The sequence below is a fragment of the Tachypleus tridentatus genome, chromosome 7 (genome assembly GCF_004210375.1).
Source record: "Tachypleus tridentatus isolate NWPU-2018 chromosome 7, ASM421037v1, whole genome shotgun sequence".
NCBI classification, from domain to species: Eukaryota; Metazoa; Arthropoda; class Merostomata; order Xiphosura; family Limulidae; genus Tachypleus; species Tachypleus tridentatus.
Window position 1 is genome coordinate 92,984,509 of NC_134831.1, and position 18,689 is coordinate 93,003,197.

Consider the following 18,689-nt stretch of genomic DNA (forward strand, 5'->3'; position numbering starts at 1 on the left):
TCTTACCACTATCTTTCGTTTGGTTAATCTTACCAGTTCGTTTGGTTAATCTTACCACTACTATCTTTCGTTTGGTTAATCTTACCACTACTATCTTTCGTTTGGTTAATCTTACCACTACTATCTTTCGTTTGGTTAATCTTACCACTACTTATCTTTCGTTTGGTTAATCTTACCACTACTCTTTTCGTTTGGTTAATCTTACCACTACTATCTTTCGTTTGGTTAATCTTACCACTACTATCTTTCGTTTGGTTAATCTACTATCTTTCGTTTGGTTAATCTTACCACTACTATCTTTCGTTTGGTTAATCTTACCACTACTATCTTTCGTTTGGTTAATCTTACCAGTACTATCTTTCGTTTGGTTAATCTTACCAGTCTATCTTTCGTTTGGTTAATCTTACCAGTACTATCTTTCGTTTGGTTAATCTTACCAGTACTGTCTTTCGTTTGGTTAATCTTACCAGCACTATCTTTCGTTTGGTTAATCTTACCAGTACTATCTTTCGTTTGGTTAATCTTACCACTACTATCTTCGTTTGGTTAATCTTACCACTACTATCTTTCGTTTGGTTAATCTTACCAGTACTATCTTTCGTTTGGTTAATCTTACCAGTACTATCTTTCGTTTGGTTTAATCTTACCAGCACTATCTTTCGTTTGGTTAATCTTACCAGTACTATCTTTCGTTTGGTTGAATCTTACCACTACTATCTTTCGTTTGGTTAATCTTACCACTACTATCTTTCGTTTGGTTAATCCTTGCACTACTATCTTCGTTTGGTTAATTTACCAGTACTATCTTTCGTTTGGTTATTCTGCTACTGTCTTTCGTTTGGTTAATCACACACTACTATCTTTCGTTTGAGTTAATCTTACCAATACTATGCTCGTTTGGCTGTCACACTACTATCTTTCGTTTGGTTAATCTTACCAGTACTATCTTTCGTTTGGTTAATCTTACCACTACTATCTTTCGTTTGGTTAATCTTACCACTACTATCTTTTCGTTTGGTTAATCTTACCACTACTATATCTTCGTTTGGTTAATCTTACCAGTTTTATCTTTCGTTTGGTTAATCTTACCACTACTGTCTTTCGTTTGGTTAATCTTACCAGTACTATCTTTCGTTTGGTTAATCTTACCAGTACTATCTTTCGTTTGGTTAATCTTACCAGTACTATCTTTCGTTTGGTTAATCTTACCAGTACTATCTTTCGTTTGGTTAATCTTACCACTACTATCTTTCGTTTGGTTAATCTTACCACTACTATCTTTCGTTTGGTTAATCTTACCAATCTACTATCTTTCGTTTGGTTAATCTTACCACTACTATCTTCGTTTGGTTAATCTTACCACTACTATCTTTCGTTTGGTTAATCTTACCACTACTATCTTTCGTTTGGTTAATCTTACCACTACTATCTTTCGTTTGGTTAATCTTACCACTACTATCTTTCGTTTGGTTAATCTTACCAGGTACTATCTTTTGTTTGGTTAATCTTACCACTACTATCTTTCGTTTGGTTAATCTTACCAGTACTATCTTTCGTTTGGTTAATCTTACCAGTACTGTCTTTCGTTTGGTTTAATCTTACCAGTACTATCTTTCGTTTGGTTAATCTTACCAGTACTGTCTCTCGTTTGGTTGAATCTTACCAGCATTATCTTTCGTTTGGTTAATCTTACCACTACTATCTTTCGTTTGGTTAATCCTACCACTACTATCTTCGTTTGGTTAATCTTACCAGTACTATCTTTCGTTTGGTTAATCTTACCACTACTATCTTTCGTTTGGTTAATCTTACCAGTACTATCTTTCGTTTGTTAATCTTACCACTACTATCTTCGTTTGGCTTAATCTTACCATCTCTTTCGTTTGACCCACTACCATCTGTTAATCCACCATCTGTTTGGATCCACTACTATCTTCGTTTGGTTAATCTTACCACTACTATCTTTCGTTTGGTTAATCTTACCAGTACTATCTTTCGTTTGGTTAATCTTACCAGTACTATCTTTCGTTTGGTTAATCTTACCACTACTATCTTTCGTTTGGTTAATCTTACCACTACTATCTTTCGTTTGGTTAATCTTACCACTACTATCTTTCGTTTGGTTAATCTTACCACTACTATCTTTCGTTTGGTTAATCTTACCAGTACTATCTTTCGTTTGGTTAATCTTACTACTACTGTCTTTCGTTTGTTAATCTTACCACTACTATCTTTCGTTTGGTTAATCTTACCAGATACTATCTTTCGTTTGGCTAATCTTACCACTACTATCTTTCGTTTGGTTAATCTTACCACTACTATCTTTCGTTTGGTTAATCTTACCACTACTATCTTTCGTACTTGTTTGGTTAATCTTACCACTACTATCTTTCGTTTGGTTAATCTTTACCACTACTATCTTTCGTTTGGTTAATCTTTACCACTACTATCTTTCGTTTGGTTAATCTTACCAGTACTATCTTTCGTTTGGTTAATCTTACCAGTACTATCTTTCGTTTGGTTAATCTTACCACTACTATCTTTCGTTTGGTTAATCTTACCACTACTATCTTTCGTTTGGTTAATCTTACCACTACTATCTTTCGTTTGGTTAATCTTACCACTACTATCTTTCGTTTGGTTAATCTTACCACTACTATCTTTCGTTTGGTTAATCTTATACTATCTTTCGTTTGGTTAATCTTACCACTACTATCTTTCGTTTGGTTAATCTTACCACTACTATCTTTCGTTTGGTTAATCTTACCACTACTATCTTTCGTTTGGTTAATCTTACCACTACTATCTTTCGTTTGGTTAATCTTACCACTACTATCTTTCGTTTGGTTAATCTTACCACTACTATCTTTCGTTTGGTTAATCTTACCACTACTATCTTTCGTTTGGTTAATCTTACCACTACTATCTTTCGTTTGGTTAATCTTACCAGTACTATCTTTCGTTTGGTTAATCTTACCAGTACTACTATCTTTCGTTTGGTTAATCTTACCACTACTATCTTTCGTTTGGTTAATCTTACCACTACTATCTTTCGTTTGGTTAATCTTACCAGTACTATCTTTCGTTTGGTTAATCTTACCACTACTATCTTTCGTTTGGTTAATCTTACCACTACTATCTTTCGTTTGGTTAATCTTACCAGTACTATCTTTCGTTTGGTTAATCTTACCACTACTGTCTTTCGTTTGGTTAATCTTACCACTACTATCTTTCGTTTGGTCTTAATCTTACCTTACCACTATCTTTCGTTTTGGTTAATCTTACCACTACTATCTTTCGTTTGGTTAATCTTACCACTACTATCTTTCGTTTGGTTAATCTTACCACTACTATCTTTCGTTTGGTTAATCTTACCACTACTATCTTTTCGTTTGGTTAATCTTACCACTACTATCTTTCGTTTGGTTAATCTTACCACTACTATCTTTCGTTTGGTTAATCTTACCACTACTATCTTTCTTACCACTACTATCTTTCGTTGTTTGGTACTATCTTTCGTTTGGTTAATCTTACCACTACTATCTTTCGTTTGGTTAATCTTACCACTACTATCTTTACTATCTTTTCGTTTGGTTAATCTTACCACTACTATCTTTCGTTTGGTTAATCTTACCACTACTATCTTTCGTTTGGTTAATCTTACCACTACTATCTTTCTTCACTACTATCTTTCGTTTGGTTAATCTTACCACTATCTTTCGTTTGGTTAATCTTACCACTACTATCTTTCGTTTGGTTAATCTTACCACTACTATCTTTCGTTTGGTTAATCTTACCACTACTATCTTTCGTTTGGTTAATCTTACCACTACTATCTTTCGTTTGGTTAATCTTACCACTACTATCTTTCGTTTGGTTAATCTTACCACTACTATCTTTCGTTTGGTTAATCTTACCACTACTATCTTTCGTTTGGTTAATCTTACCACTACTATCTTTCGTTTGGTTAATCTTACCAGTACTATCTTTCGTTTGGTTAATCTTACCACTACTATCTTTCGTTTGGTTAATCTTACCACTACTATCTTTCGTTTGGTTAATCTTACCAGTACTATCTTTCGTTTGGTTAATCTTACCACTACTATCTTTCGTTTGGTTAATCTTACCACTACTATCTTTCGTTTGGTTAATCTTACCACTACTATCTTTCGTTTGGTTAATCTTACCACTACTATCTTTCGTTTGGTTAATCTTACCAGTACTTCTTTCGTTTGTTAATCTTACCACTACTTTCGTTTGGTTAATCTTACCACTACTATCTTTCGTTTGGTTAATCTTACCTATCTTTCGTTTGGTTAATCTTATACTATCTTTCGTTTGGTTAATCTTACCACTACTATCTTTCGTTTGGTTAATCTTACCACTACTATCTTTCGTTTGTTAATCTTACCAGTACTATCTTTCGTTTGGTTAATCTTACCACTACTTTCGTTTGGTTAATCTTACCACTACTATCTTTCGTTTGGTTAATCTTACCACTACTATCTTTCGTTTGGTTAATCTTACCACTACTATCTTTCGTTTGGTTAATCTTACCACTACTATCTTTCGTTTGGTTAATCTTACCACTACTATCTTTCGTTTGGTTAATCTTACCACTACTATCTTTCGTTTGGTTAATCTTACCACTACTATCTTTCGTTTGGTTAATCTTACCACTACTATCTTTCGTTTGGTTAATCTTACCACTACTATCTTTCGTTTGGTTAATCTTACCACTACTATCTTTCGTTTGGTTAATCTTACCACTACTATCTTTCGTTTGGTTAATCTTACCACTACTATCTTTCGTTTGGTTAATCTTACCACTACTATCTTTCGTTTGGTTAATCTTACCACTACTATCTTTCGTTTGGTTAATCTTACCACTACTATCTTTCGTTTGGTTAATCTTACCACTACTATCTTTCGTTTGGTTAATCTTACCACTACTATCTTTCGTTTGGTTAATCTTACCACTACTATCTTTCGTTTGGTTAATCTTTACTATCTTTCGTTTGGTTAATCTTACCACTACTATCTTTCGTTTGGTTAATCTTACCACTACTATCTTTCGTTTGGTTAATCTTACCACTACTATCTTTCGTTTGGTTAATCTTATCTTTCGTTTGGTTAATCTTACCACTACTAATCTTTACGTTTGGTTAATCTTACCACTACTATCTTTCGTTTGGTTAATCTTACCACTACTATCTTTCGTTTGGTTAATCTTACCACTACTATCTTTCGTTTGGTTAATCTTACCACTACTATCTTTCGTTTGGTTAATCTTACCACTACTATCTTTCGTTTGGTTAATCTTACCACTACTATCTTTTTTGGTTAATCTTTCGTTTGGTTAATCTTACCACTACTATCTTTCGTTTGGTTAATCTTACCACTACTATCTTTCGTTTGGTTAATCTTACCACTACTATCTTTCGTTTGGTTAATCTTACCACTACTATCTTTCGTTTGGTTAATCTTACCACTACTATCTTTCGTTTGGTTAATCTTACCACTACTATCTTTCGTTTGTTAATCTTACCACTACTATCTTTCGTTTGGTTAATCTTACCACTACTATCTTTCGTTTGGTTAATCTTACCACTACTATCTTTCGTTTGGTTAATCTTACCAGTACTATCTTTCGTTTGGTTAATCTTACCACTACTATCTTTCGTTTGGTTAATCTTACCACTACTATCTTTCGTTTGGTTAATCTTACCACTACTATCTTTCGTTTGGTTAATCTTACCACTACTATCTTTCGTTTGGTTAATCTTACCACTACTATCTTTCGTTTGGTTAATCTTACCAGTACTATCTTTCGTTTGGTTAATCTTACCACTACTATCTTTCGTTTGGTTAATCTTACCACTACTATCTTTCGTTTGGTTAATCTTACCACTACTATCTTTCGTTTGGTTAATCTTACCACTACTATCTTTCGTTTGGTTAATCTTACCAGTACTATCTTTCGTTTGGTTAATCTTACCACTACTACTATCTTTCGTTTGGTTAATCTTACCACTACTATCTTTCGTTTGGTTAATCTTACCAGTACTATCTTTCGTTTGGTTAATCTTACCACTACTATCTTTCGTTTGGTTAATCTTACCACTACTATCTTTCGTTTGGTTAATCTTACCAGTACTATCTTTTTCGTTTGGTTAATCTTACCACTACTATCTTTCGTTTGGTTAATCTTACCACTACTATCTTTCGTTTGGTTAATCTTACCACTACTATCTTTCGTTTGGTTAATCTTACCACTACTATCTTTCGTTTGGTTAATCTTACCACTACTATCTTTCGTTTGGTTAATCTTACCACTACTATCTTTCGTTTGGTTAATCTTACCAGTCTTTCGTTTGGTTAATCTTACCACTACTATCTTTCGTTTGGTTAATCTTACCACTACTATCTTTCGTTTGGTTAATCTTACCACTACTATCTTTCGTTTGGTTAATCTTACCACTACTATCTTTCGGTTAATCTTACCACTACTATCTTTCGTTTGGTTAATCTTACCACTACTATCTTTCGTTTGGTTAATCTTACCACTACTATCTTTCGTCGTTTGGTTAATCTTACCACTACTATCTTTCGTTTGGTTAATCTTACCACTACTATCTTTCGTTTGGTTAATCTTACCACTACTATCTTTTTGTTTGGTTAATCTTACCACTACTATCTTTCGTTTGGTTAATCTTACCACTACTATCTTTCGTTTGGTTAATCTTACCACTACTATCTTTCGTTTGTTTCTTACCACTACTATCTTTCGTTTGTTAATCTTACCAGTACTATCTTTCGTTTGGTTAATCTTACCACTACTATCTTTCGTTTGGTTAATCTTACCACTACTATCTTTCGTTTGGTTAATCTTACCACTACTATCTTTCGTTTGGTTAATCTTACCACTACTATCTTTCGTTTGGTTAATCTTACCACTACTATCTTTCGTTTGGTTAATCTTACCACTACTATCTTTCGTTTGGTTAATCTTACCACTACTATCTTTCGTACTATCTTTCGTTTGGTTAATCTTACCACTACTATCTTTCGTTTGGTTAATCTTACCACTACTATCTTTCGTTTGGTTAATCTTACCACTACTATCTTTCGTTTGGTTAATCTTACCACTACTATCTTTCGTTTGGTTAATCTTACCAGTACTATCTTTCGTTTGGTTAATCTTACCACTACTATCTTTCGTTTGGTTAATCTTACCACTACTATCTTTTGTTTGGTTAATCTTACCACTACTATTTCTTTGGTTAATCTTACCAGTACTATCTTTCGTTTGGTTAATCTTACCACTACTATCTTTCGTTTGGTTAATCTTACCACTACTATCTTTCGTTTGGTTAATCTTACCACTACTATTTTTCGTTTGGTTAATCTTACCAGTACTATCTTTCGTTTGGTTAATCTTACCACTACTATCTTTCGTTTGGTTAATCTTACCACTACTATCTTTCGTTTGGTTAATCTTACCACTACTGTCTTTCGTTTGGTTAATCTTACCACTACTGTCTTTCGTTTGGTTAATCTTACCACTACTGTCTTTCGTTTGGTTAATCTTACCACTACTGTCTTTCGTTTGAAATTTTACGCTTTTTTAACTAAACTTTTATAGATTTTTTTACTACACGCTACTAAAAATAAGTTCCTATATTTGAACATTCTTCGATCATACGATTCTATCACTAATGTAAATTAATTTAATTCTATACCTTAAAACTAATGTAGTTTAATATCGTTAATGGCTCTCGAAAAGCTACATTAAGACTGCAGGTACAGGTTACACTATTTTACTGAAAGGTTTCTATGTTTCCTATACACACGTGAAATCGTTAAGGTCTCGTTGTCCTTATTATAATTCGTTCTTGACTTGATTTTCCCCCGATGGACTGAGCTGTCACTGTTCATTACATAACTTTACGAATAAAAACCAAAAACAAATGAAAGAAGTTTGAAAAATTGACTCTATAAAATTGGACCAAATGATATTAAAGGTTTATCTGAAAATGATAACTAAAATTTATTTTCTATCATTAGCATCCAAGATATTTCTATATCTACACATCGTAGTTTCGTGCCTACACACACAAACACATATTGTCTAATCACGTTTCGCTAATTTTAGCACTAAAAATACTTTTCGACTAAAAGTTACATAAAGTGTAACCACTACGCAGGTTATACCATAATATATCTTCTATATCTATCTGTTTTGATGTATGTGTTACAGTTGTTAAATCAATAGATCTATCAGTTTAGATGTATGTGTTACAGTTGCTAAATCAATATTAATACATGTTCAATATTATAAAACTGAAAACAACTTATTTAACCCAGCTACTACCTATATGACCAGTATAGAAAGTGGTCAGGTAAAAGTAATACATATAACGATAACTTAAGACTCAGTTGGTCAGGTAGAAGTAATACATATAATTACAACTTAAGACCTAGTTGGTCAGGTAGAAGTAATACATATAATTATAACTTAAGACCCAGTTGGTCAGGTAGAAGTAATACATATAATTATAACTTAAGACCTAGTTGGTCAGGTAGAAGTAATACATATAATTATAACTTAAGACCAAGTTGGTCAGATAGAAGTAATACATTTTATTATAACTTAAGACCTAGTTGATATCTATAACTATATGTAAGCTGTGGTACACTCACAGTAGGCTAGTAACTGTTAAACAAATGTCTTCTTTTAGGCACAAAGAAATAAGATAAGCTGTTTTTGTTCTATCCATCGCGGGGTATCAAACCCTTGGTTTTAGTTTTTTTCAGTTCGTCAACTTAGAAATGATTTTTCGAGAGCCGGTTTGTTTGAATTTCGCGCAAAGCTACATGAGGGCTATCTGCGCTAGCCGTCCCTAATTTAGCAGTGTGAGACAGATGGAAGGCAGCTAGTCATCACCATCCACCGCCAACTCTTACGTTACTCTTTTATCAACAAATAGTGGGATTGACTGTCATATTATAACCCTCCACGGCTGAAAGGGCGAGCACGTTTGGTGTAACGGGGATTCGAACCTGCAACCCTCGGATTACGAATCGAATGCTTTAACCACCTGGCCATACTGGGCATCCAAGAGCCACAGGACACACATAAATAAATCTTAACTATGGTAACTATGATAGTTATTACACTAATGGAAGTAACTTAATGACGAAATGCTCTTCTGTATTATGAAGCATTATATGATTTGCAGTAACTGTGATGTAGGCTTAAGCTAACCGGAGGCAAAACTTATTGTGGGCGCCATCATGAATTTATTCATTATTGTCTTAAAATAGATACTTCATAAACTAAAAGGTTATAACCATAATAGTTTTGTAAAGTATTATATAAAACTGTTAATCCTGTTATCGATAAGAGAAAAGCCGTGAAACTAAGTTAACCTGTTTATAATGTTATAGAATAATATTCACAAACGAGGACTTGTTTATCAGGTCGGTCTAAAAAAATTTTAACTTTAAACTAATTATTTTGTATCTAATGAGTCGTGCGCAGTAAAAAACATTATAACAATTTTTTTGGAATATTAGAATTCGAAATTAAAAGCATATAATATAAAAACTGAGTGTTTCGTTAAAATATTGAGTTTAAGTTTGGTTAACGATGCCAGGGTCACGTATATGTAACTTGGGGTCAATCTTTTTTTTTTTTTGTTATTAAAGAGTTATTTTTGACTGCGTCAAGTGTTACGTACTTTGCATAAAATTTCTGTAAATTATTTCTAAAAAGACGAACGATTAAATCAAATTATAATAGTTGTATTTTTTTTCGATCCGAAATCAAGGAGTTGTTCTCATTAGAATTTCAAATAACTTTGTCCAGAAAAATAAAAACAAGTGCTAATTAACATCTTACTGCTTCAACTGATGTTTCTTTCGGTTACCTCGACTTTCTATTCGCATATATTTTCCTCAATTTAAAACCAAAAAAAAATCTAATGTTCGTTTTAATGGAAAGGCCGAGAGGTTTTCGGAAATAATTGAAAAGGAATAATCTAGGTGCTGATATTACACTAAATATTATTTATTAAATAATAATGGTAGTTTAAACACTCACAAACCTAGTTCAATGGCTAGTTGTAATTATTTCTTTAACAATTAACACCATTATTATAGCTGGGTTTAACAGTACACACCATTATTATGGTTAAATTTGACAGTGCACACCATTATTATAGCTGTTTTTTTTTTTTTTAAAGATATACACCATTATTATTGCTGGTTTTAACAATGCACACCATTATTATATCTGTTTTTTAAAAAAAGATATACACCATTATTATTGCTGGTTTTAACAATATACACCATTACTTTATCACAGTTTAATATTATACACCATTATTATTGCCGAGTTTAACAGTAAACATCGTTATTATAGCTGGGTTTAACATTATACACAATTATTATGGCTGGTTTTAACAGTTTACACTGTTATTATACCTGGTTTTAAGAGTATACATAATTATTTTAGCTGGTTTTAACAGTGTACTCTATTATTACAGCTTGTTGTAACAGTCAACAACATTATTATATCCAGTTTTAACAGTATAAACCTTTACTTTCTTATTTTGATGTATAATATAAAATAATTGTAATAAAAGTTGCTGAATCACAAACGTCTACCAATGACGATATTGTTGTAGCGAGTAGACAAATATAACAATGTACAAGGTGTAATAAGAGTATTGTTGTAGCGTGTACACAAATACAACAATGTACAAAGTGTTATGACAGTATTATGTAGGGAGAACACCAATACAACACTGTAAGGGAGTGATGACAGTATTGTTGTAGCGAGTACACAAATACAATCTCTTCTATTGTACTTTCCCATGATTTACAAAACAAACAAAATATCAAACCACTTCAAATATCTTCGTGTTATATGAGGGAGGGCGAGAAGAAATATTTCACAATGAACAGGATATCACATTAACAGAAATGTTTGTGTGTCAAATCACAATTAAGAAGTTTAATTTGTGACATATTCACAGAACAATTATTGGTCAAAGTCAATAAGACAAAAAAATTGAATGCATGGAATAACCAGTGTTTTAATAATAATGCGTTCCAACATGTTTAATTACTTTATAATAGTATTGTAATAAGTTACTTAGCAAGAACATTATAACCTAATATAGGGTCAGTTTGTGTAGCGAATGTATAAAATGGAGTGTATAGACAACAATGTTGGAAAAAAATATTTGTTACTTAATTAATTTAAAGTCACTCATAAAATGTTCCGCTTCTGTTTCACCCCAGTGTCAATAAAATCATAATGGGCAGACAATAATCAAACTGTTCTACCTCGATCAATGAATTATGACTTTTATGACTCATCTTATTTGGAAAACCAAGTGTGACGTTTCGTGACAAACACTGGCTTTAATGTAGAATAGATAGGAATACAACAATATAGTTCCAATATTTATTAACGGTTGAAACACGAACACACGTCTTTTATATGATATAGTTATAAACATATATATATATATACCAACCAGCTGCATATGGATATGTTTATGTATTCTATACATTAGTATATCTGCTATACACGTGCTACACAGCAACATATACATTATATGTGTTGCACATCAATACACCTAATATGTACGTGCTACACATAAGCATATCTATTATATATATATGCTACATTATAATATTTCGAGTAAATGCATGCTACACGTAAGTGTCTGTGCCAGAAACAACTTACAAAGTGAATCTATACTGAATACAACTTACAAAGTGAGTCTATACTGAATACAACTTACAAAGTGAGTCTATACTGAATACAACTTACAAAGTGAGTCTATACTGAATACAACTTACAAAGTGAGTCTATACTGAATACAACTTACTAACTCATATTTCTACCACATGAAAGTTACACATCAATATCTGTACTTCATAGTAGTTACAGTTCAATACATCTATGGTTATGGTATTCAAGTTACACATCAATATCTGTACTTTATGCAAGTTACAGAGCATTACATTTTTGGTATTCAAGTTACAAATCAATATCTGTACTTTGCTGTAGCTACAGACCAGTACATCTATTGTATCCACGATGTAAATCAGTATCTCTATGTAATTAGTTCATTTGTTCTGAAGCGAAGTCTAGTGACGAATAGTACAGTCAGTTCTACTGTTGTATGTAGATTTTATAGTACGAATGTTTCGGAATTGTACAAACTACATCGTCTATATAATATATAAATAATAATATATAGTACAACCTTTAATATCACACTCTGACTGTGAAATAAAAAAAAACTTATTAGAAAATTGATAATATTCGACAGTTTTCACTGAGTTATAGAGAAAAATATAGTAACAAACCGGTTCCTTGTTAGCAATTAGAGATATTTTTAAAACTCGAGACTTTGACACTTTACCCTTCAGTCTTAGCCACTTTTGTTATAAATGTGCATCAGTTGTCGTCCACATATATTAAGTCGGTTAAAATGTAATATTTGTCCATCTTTGGTCGTTTAGGCCAAGGTTTGTTTGTTTTTAAATTTCACGAAAAGCTGCTCGAGGGCTATCTGCGCTAGCCGTCCCTAATTTAGCAGTGTAAAACTAGAGGAAAGGCATCTAGTCATCACCACCCACCGCCAACTCTTGAGCTACTCTTTAGTGATGAACAGTTGGATTGACCGTAACATTATAACGCCCACACGTCTGAAAGGGCGGGCAAGTCTGGTGCGATGGAGATTTGAACCCCCGACCCTCGGATTACGAGTCGAGTGCCTTAACCCACCTGGCCATGCCGAGCCTGGAGGCAAAGGTTTCGCTTATCATAACACTTAGTAATACGTGTTGGTAGTAGAATCAGTCAAGAGTCTTTTGTGTGGTTTAATTAGTTATACGAATGTCAAGGCGTCACCATGACAGCTTTTAGTGCTTGCGTGAAAATGATTTCTGAAAAAGCGAAAAGTCATAAGTCGAATGTAGTTTTACAGACACGTTTAGTAAGTCGAATGTAGTTTCACAGACACGTTTAGTAGTTTTGTCCATCTTTTATAGCACGTCCAACTTATGACATTTGTGGTCGCCAGGGTTTCTATCATATATTTTATTAAAATACCAATATAATCACGTTTTACATGTTTTAGGACGTTTCCTACAAATTTTTATACCTAGCTAATTCATAACTTCAAACCTAGTATAAAACAAAGATAATTTATAAACGTGTAGTAACTGAATAGATTTGAAATATGGTTATGTCGTGTAACGTCGTGAGAACATAGTTATCACAGGATGTTTCAGTACAATAGGAAGAGTCTTTATGAGTAACAAAAACACAAACAATAAATATTCATAACACATGTAACACTTGCAAACCCAAACTCATAATAATAGAGAAGTTCTAACAACATGAGCAACAACCATCCATAACACGCATAACACTTACAGACACAAGCTCATAATAAGAGAATAATTGGTCATATAGAAACAAGTACGATACAATATCTATAACACATAGACACAAGCTCATAATAAGAGAATAATTGGTCATATAGAAACAAGTACGATACATATTGAAGTATTTCTTCTCCACTAGTTGAGTACCAATAATATCTGAACATGTCCTACATGTTTCGTTATTTATTATTCAAATAGAGCCCGGCATGGCCAGGTGGTTAAGGCACTCAACTCGTAATCCGAGAATCGCGGGTTCGAATTCCCGTCACACCAAAAATGCTCGCCCTCTCAGCCGTGGGGGCATTATATGGTTAGGATCAATCTCACTCCTCGTTGGTGAAAGAGTAGCCCAAGCGTTGGCGGTGGGTGGTGATGACTAGCTGCCTTCCCTCTAGTCTTCCACTGCTAAATTAGGGACGGCTAGCGCAAATAGCCCTCGTGTAGCTTTGCGCGAAATTCTAAACTAACCATAGTATTATTCAAACACAGACAAATATTAAACTTCGCTTCGCGAAAGTATATTCTTGTTACCCATAGCACAATATTACACATCTGTAATTGTTCTATAGTGGTCATCTGTGTAATGTAAAGAGCTGGTTTTACACACTGTAGCTGTAATTTATTCGTAACATTTGAAAGACCCAAAACAGATATCTCAATGGATAATATCTAGAGAAAGAAAAATTGCCAATGAGTAAGCAATCGCTGGCGCTTAGCTTCAGGGTTAATTTTAGTTTTATCTGTTATTAGTTCTGAGTAGTCAGTCGGAAATCCGATGAAGTTTCTATTTTTAGAAAAATACAAGAATCTAAGAAAACTTCGAAATCGAATCTTTCTTGTGATCCCTAAGTCTTATTTTTATTGTTGTCAATTATTATAAAAGTTTCACTAGCTTATTGCAACTTGAATAACAACCCAAACGTTTCTCAGCTTAACTCAGAAAACAAATCTGGTACTTAATCAGAAGTTTGGTGAACTTTGTTTTTTCCTCCGGAGACAAAATACACATGATACATAATACACATTATTGGCGAATACAAATAGCTTTAAAATAATCTCATCTTCTTCTGTTATCTCAAAATTCTGGTTGCTGAATTTAATTATCATAGTTGATAGACGAAAGCAACTCGAAATCATTATGAGAAGATTTGGTTTCTAACTGTCTTGTTTATAACACTTCGGTTTTTAAAAAAATATTTCTTATGAATGCAACTGTGGTAACAGTAATAAGACATACACATTAATAGCAAGGTTTAGTTATCGGGTTTTATGTATCTTTACTTTAAAAATGAAATATTAGAAACATATATCGTTTCATTCATCACTTGTCATTTAGTTATACCGGTTTCTTATAACTTAGAATTCCTGGGTAAAGATTTCTTCGGTAAAAAAAACAATTGACATACTATTTATCAATAGTATTTTTCAGCTGAATAAAACCAATACCATGAAACACTGTAAAAACATAGGTTCATAGTGATGGGTGAAAAACGGTAGAGCACTGTACAAACTGCTGTTTTTAAAACTTAGGGCAAAGACCACAGCGCATCACAAGTTATAACCTGTTATAACTTTTATGTAAGTTGTGAAAATACTTTTCTTAAAGTTTGCTTTGTTTGTAATTTCACTCAACCCTACTCGAAGGCTGTCTGTGCTAAACGTCCCTAATTTAATAGTGATAGACTAAAAGGAAGGCAGCTAGTTATCACCACCCACCGCCAACTCTTGGGCTTCTCTTTGACCAACGAATAACGGGATGGAGCGTAACATTATAATACCTCCAGGTGAATAGGAAGTACAGTCGGTGATGGGTATTTGAACCCACGACCTGCAAGTTTGAGTTAATATCCAATCATGCCAGGACTTCTTCACAAGAGCATTCTTCCTTGGAACACAATTCTTATATCAATTAACAGATAGCGCTGATATAATTTTCAAAAAGAAACAAATTAAGATTCAACAGTAGACAACAAACCAAATTTCGATACAAACGGTGGGCAGAGCACATATGCCCTATTATGTAAGTTTGGGCCTAAGTTAAAAAAAAAGTAACATACAACAACTATTTATTATAGTAGAGAGACACGTGCAGGTTAAGAACATTGTTCTCTCACATTATACATCAACGTAAGATACTGTACATGAGTAGTAAAACAAAATATTGTACATCAGTGTAAAACAAAACATTGTACATCAGTGTAAAAAAACATTGTACATGAGTATTAAAACAAAACATTGTACATCAGTGTGAAACAAAACATTGTACATCAATGTAAAACAAAGCATTGTACAAGAATATTAAAACAAAACATTATACATCTGCGTGAAAACAAAACATTGTACATCAGTGTAAAACAAAACATTGTAGATCAGTGTAAAACAATACATTGTACAACAGTGTAAAACAATACATTGTACATCAGTGTAAAACAAAACATTGTACATCAGTGTAAAAACAAAACATTGTACATCAGTGTAAAACAACACACTGTACATCAGTGTAAAAATAAAACATTGTACATCAGTGTAAAACAAATCATTGTACATCAGTGTAAAACAAAACATTGTACATCAGTCTAAAACAAAACATTATACATCAGTGTAAAATAAAACATTGTACATCAGTGTGAAACAAAACATTGTACATTAGTGTAAAACAAAACATTGTACATCAGTGTAAAACAATACATTGTACATCAGTGTAAAACAAAACATTGTACATCAGTCTAAAACAAAACATTATACATCAGTGTAAAACAAAACATTGTACATCAGTGTGAAACAAAACATTGTACATCAGTGTAAAACAAAGCATTGTACAAGAATATTAAAACAAAACATTATACATCTGCGTGAAAACAAAAAAATTGTACATCAGTGTAAAACAATACATTGTACATCAATGTAAAACAAAACATTGTACATCAGTGTAAAACAAAACATTGTATATTAGTGTAAAAACGAAACATTGTACATCAGTGTAAAAATAAAACATTGTGCATCAGTGTAAAACAAAACATTGTACATCAGTGTAAAATAAAACATTGCACATTAGTGTAAAACAATACATTGTACATCAGTGTAAAACAAAACATTGTACATTAGTGTAAAACAAAACATTGTACATCAGTGTAAAACAATACATTGTACATCAGTGTAAAACAAAACATTGTACATCAGTCTAGAACAAAACATTATACATCAGTGTAAAACAAAACATTGTACATCAGTGTGAAACAAAACATTGTACATCAGTGTAAAACAAAGCATTGTACAAGAATAGTAAAACAAAACATTATACATCTGCGTGAAAACAAAAAAATTGTACATCAGTGTAAAACAATACATTGTACATCAATGTAAAACAAAACATTGTACATCAGTGTAAAATAAAACATTGTATATTAGTGTAAAAACGAAACATTGTACATCAGTGTAAAAATAAAACATTGTGCATCAGTGTAAAAATAAAACATTGCACATTAGTGTAAAACAATACATTGTACATCAGTGTAAAACAAAACATTGTACATTAGTGTAAAACAAAACATTGTACATCAGTGTAAAACAATACATTGTACATCAATGTAAAACAAAACATTGTACATCAGTGTAAAACAAAACATTGTACATTAGTGTAAAAACGAAACATTGTACATTAGTGTAAAAACGAAATATTGTACATCAGTGTAAAACAATACATTGTACATCAGTGTAAAACAAAACATTGTACATTGTAGATCAGTGTAAAACAAAACATTGTACATCAGTGTAAAAATAAAACATTGTACATCAGTGTAAAACAAAACATTGTACATCAGTGTAAAAACAAAACATTGTACATCAGTGTAAAACAAAACATTGTACATCAGTGTAAAATAAAACATTGTACATCAGTGTGAAACAAAACATTGTACATTAGTGTAAAACAAAACATTGTACATCAGTGTAAAACAATACATTGTACATCAGTGTAAAACAAAACATTGTACATCAGTCTAAAACAAAACATTATACATCAGTGTAAAACAAAACATTGTACATCAGTGTGAAACAAAACATTGTACATCAGTGTAAAACAAAGCATTGTACAAGAATATTAAAACAAAACATTATACATCTGCGTGAAAACAAAAAAATTGTACATCAGTGTAAAACAATACATTGTACATCAATGTAAAACAAAACATTGTACATCAGTGTAAAACAAAACATTGTATATTAGTGTAAAAACGAAACATTGTACATCAGTGTAAAAATAAAACATTGTGCATCAGTGTAAAACAAAACATTGTACATCAGTGTAAAAATAAAACATTGCACATTAGTGTAAAACAATACATTGTACATCAGTGTAAAACAAAACATTGTACATTAGTGTAAAACAAAACATTGTACATCAGTGTAAAACAATACATTGTACATCAGTGTAAAACAAAACATTGTACATCAGTCTAGAACAAAACATATACATCAGTGTAAAACAAAACATTGTACATCAGTGTGAAACAAAACATTGTACATCAGTGTAAAACAAAGCATTGTACAAGAATAGTAAAACAAAACATTATACATCTGCGTGAAAACAAAAAAATTGTACATCAGTGTAAAACAATACATTGTACATCAATGTAAAACAAAACATTGTACATCAGTGTAAAATAAAACATTGTATATTAGTGTAAAACAAAACATTGTACATCAGTGTAAAATAAAACATTGTGCATCAGTGTAAAATAAAACATTGCACATTAGTGTAAAACAATACATTGTACATCAGTGTAAAACAAAACATTGTACATTAGTGTAAAACAAAACATTGTACATCAGTGTAAAACAATACATTGTACATCAATGTAAAACAAAACATTGTACATCAGTGTAAAACAAAACATTGTACATTAGTGTAAAAACGAAACATTGTACATTAGTGTAAAAACGAAATATTGTACATCAGTGTAAAACAATACATTTTACATCAGTGTAAAACAAAACATTGTACATTGTAGATCAGTGTAAAACAAAACATTGTACATCAGTGTAGAAATAAAACATTGTACATCAGTGTAAAACAAAACATTGTACATCAGTGTAAAAACAAAACATTGTACATCAGTGTAAAACAACACATTGTACATCAGTGTAAAAAATAAAACATTGTACATCAGTGTAAAACAAAACATTGTACATTAGTGTAAAACAAAACATTGTAC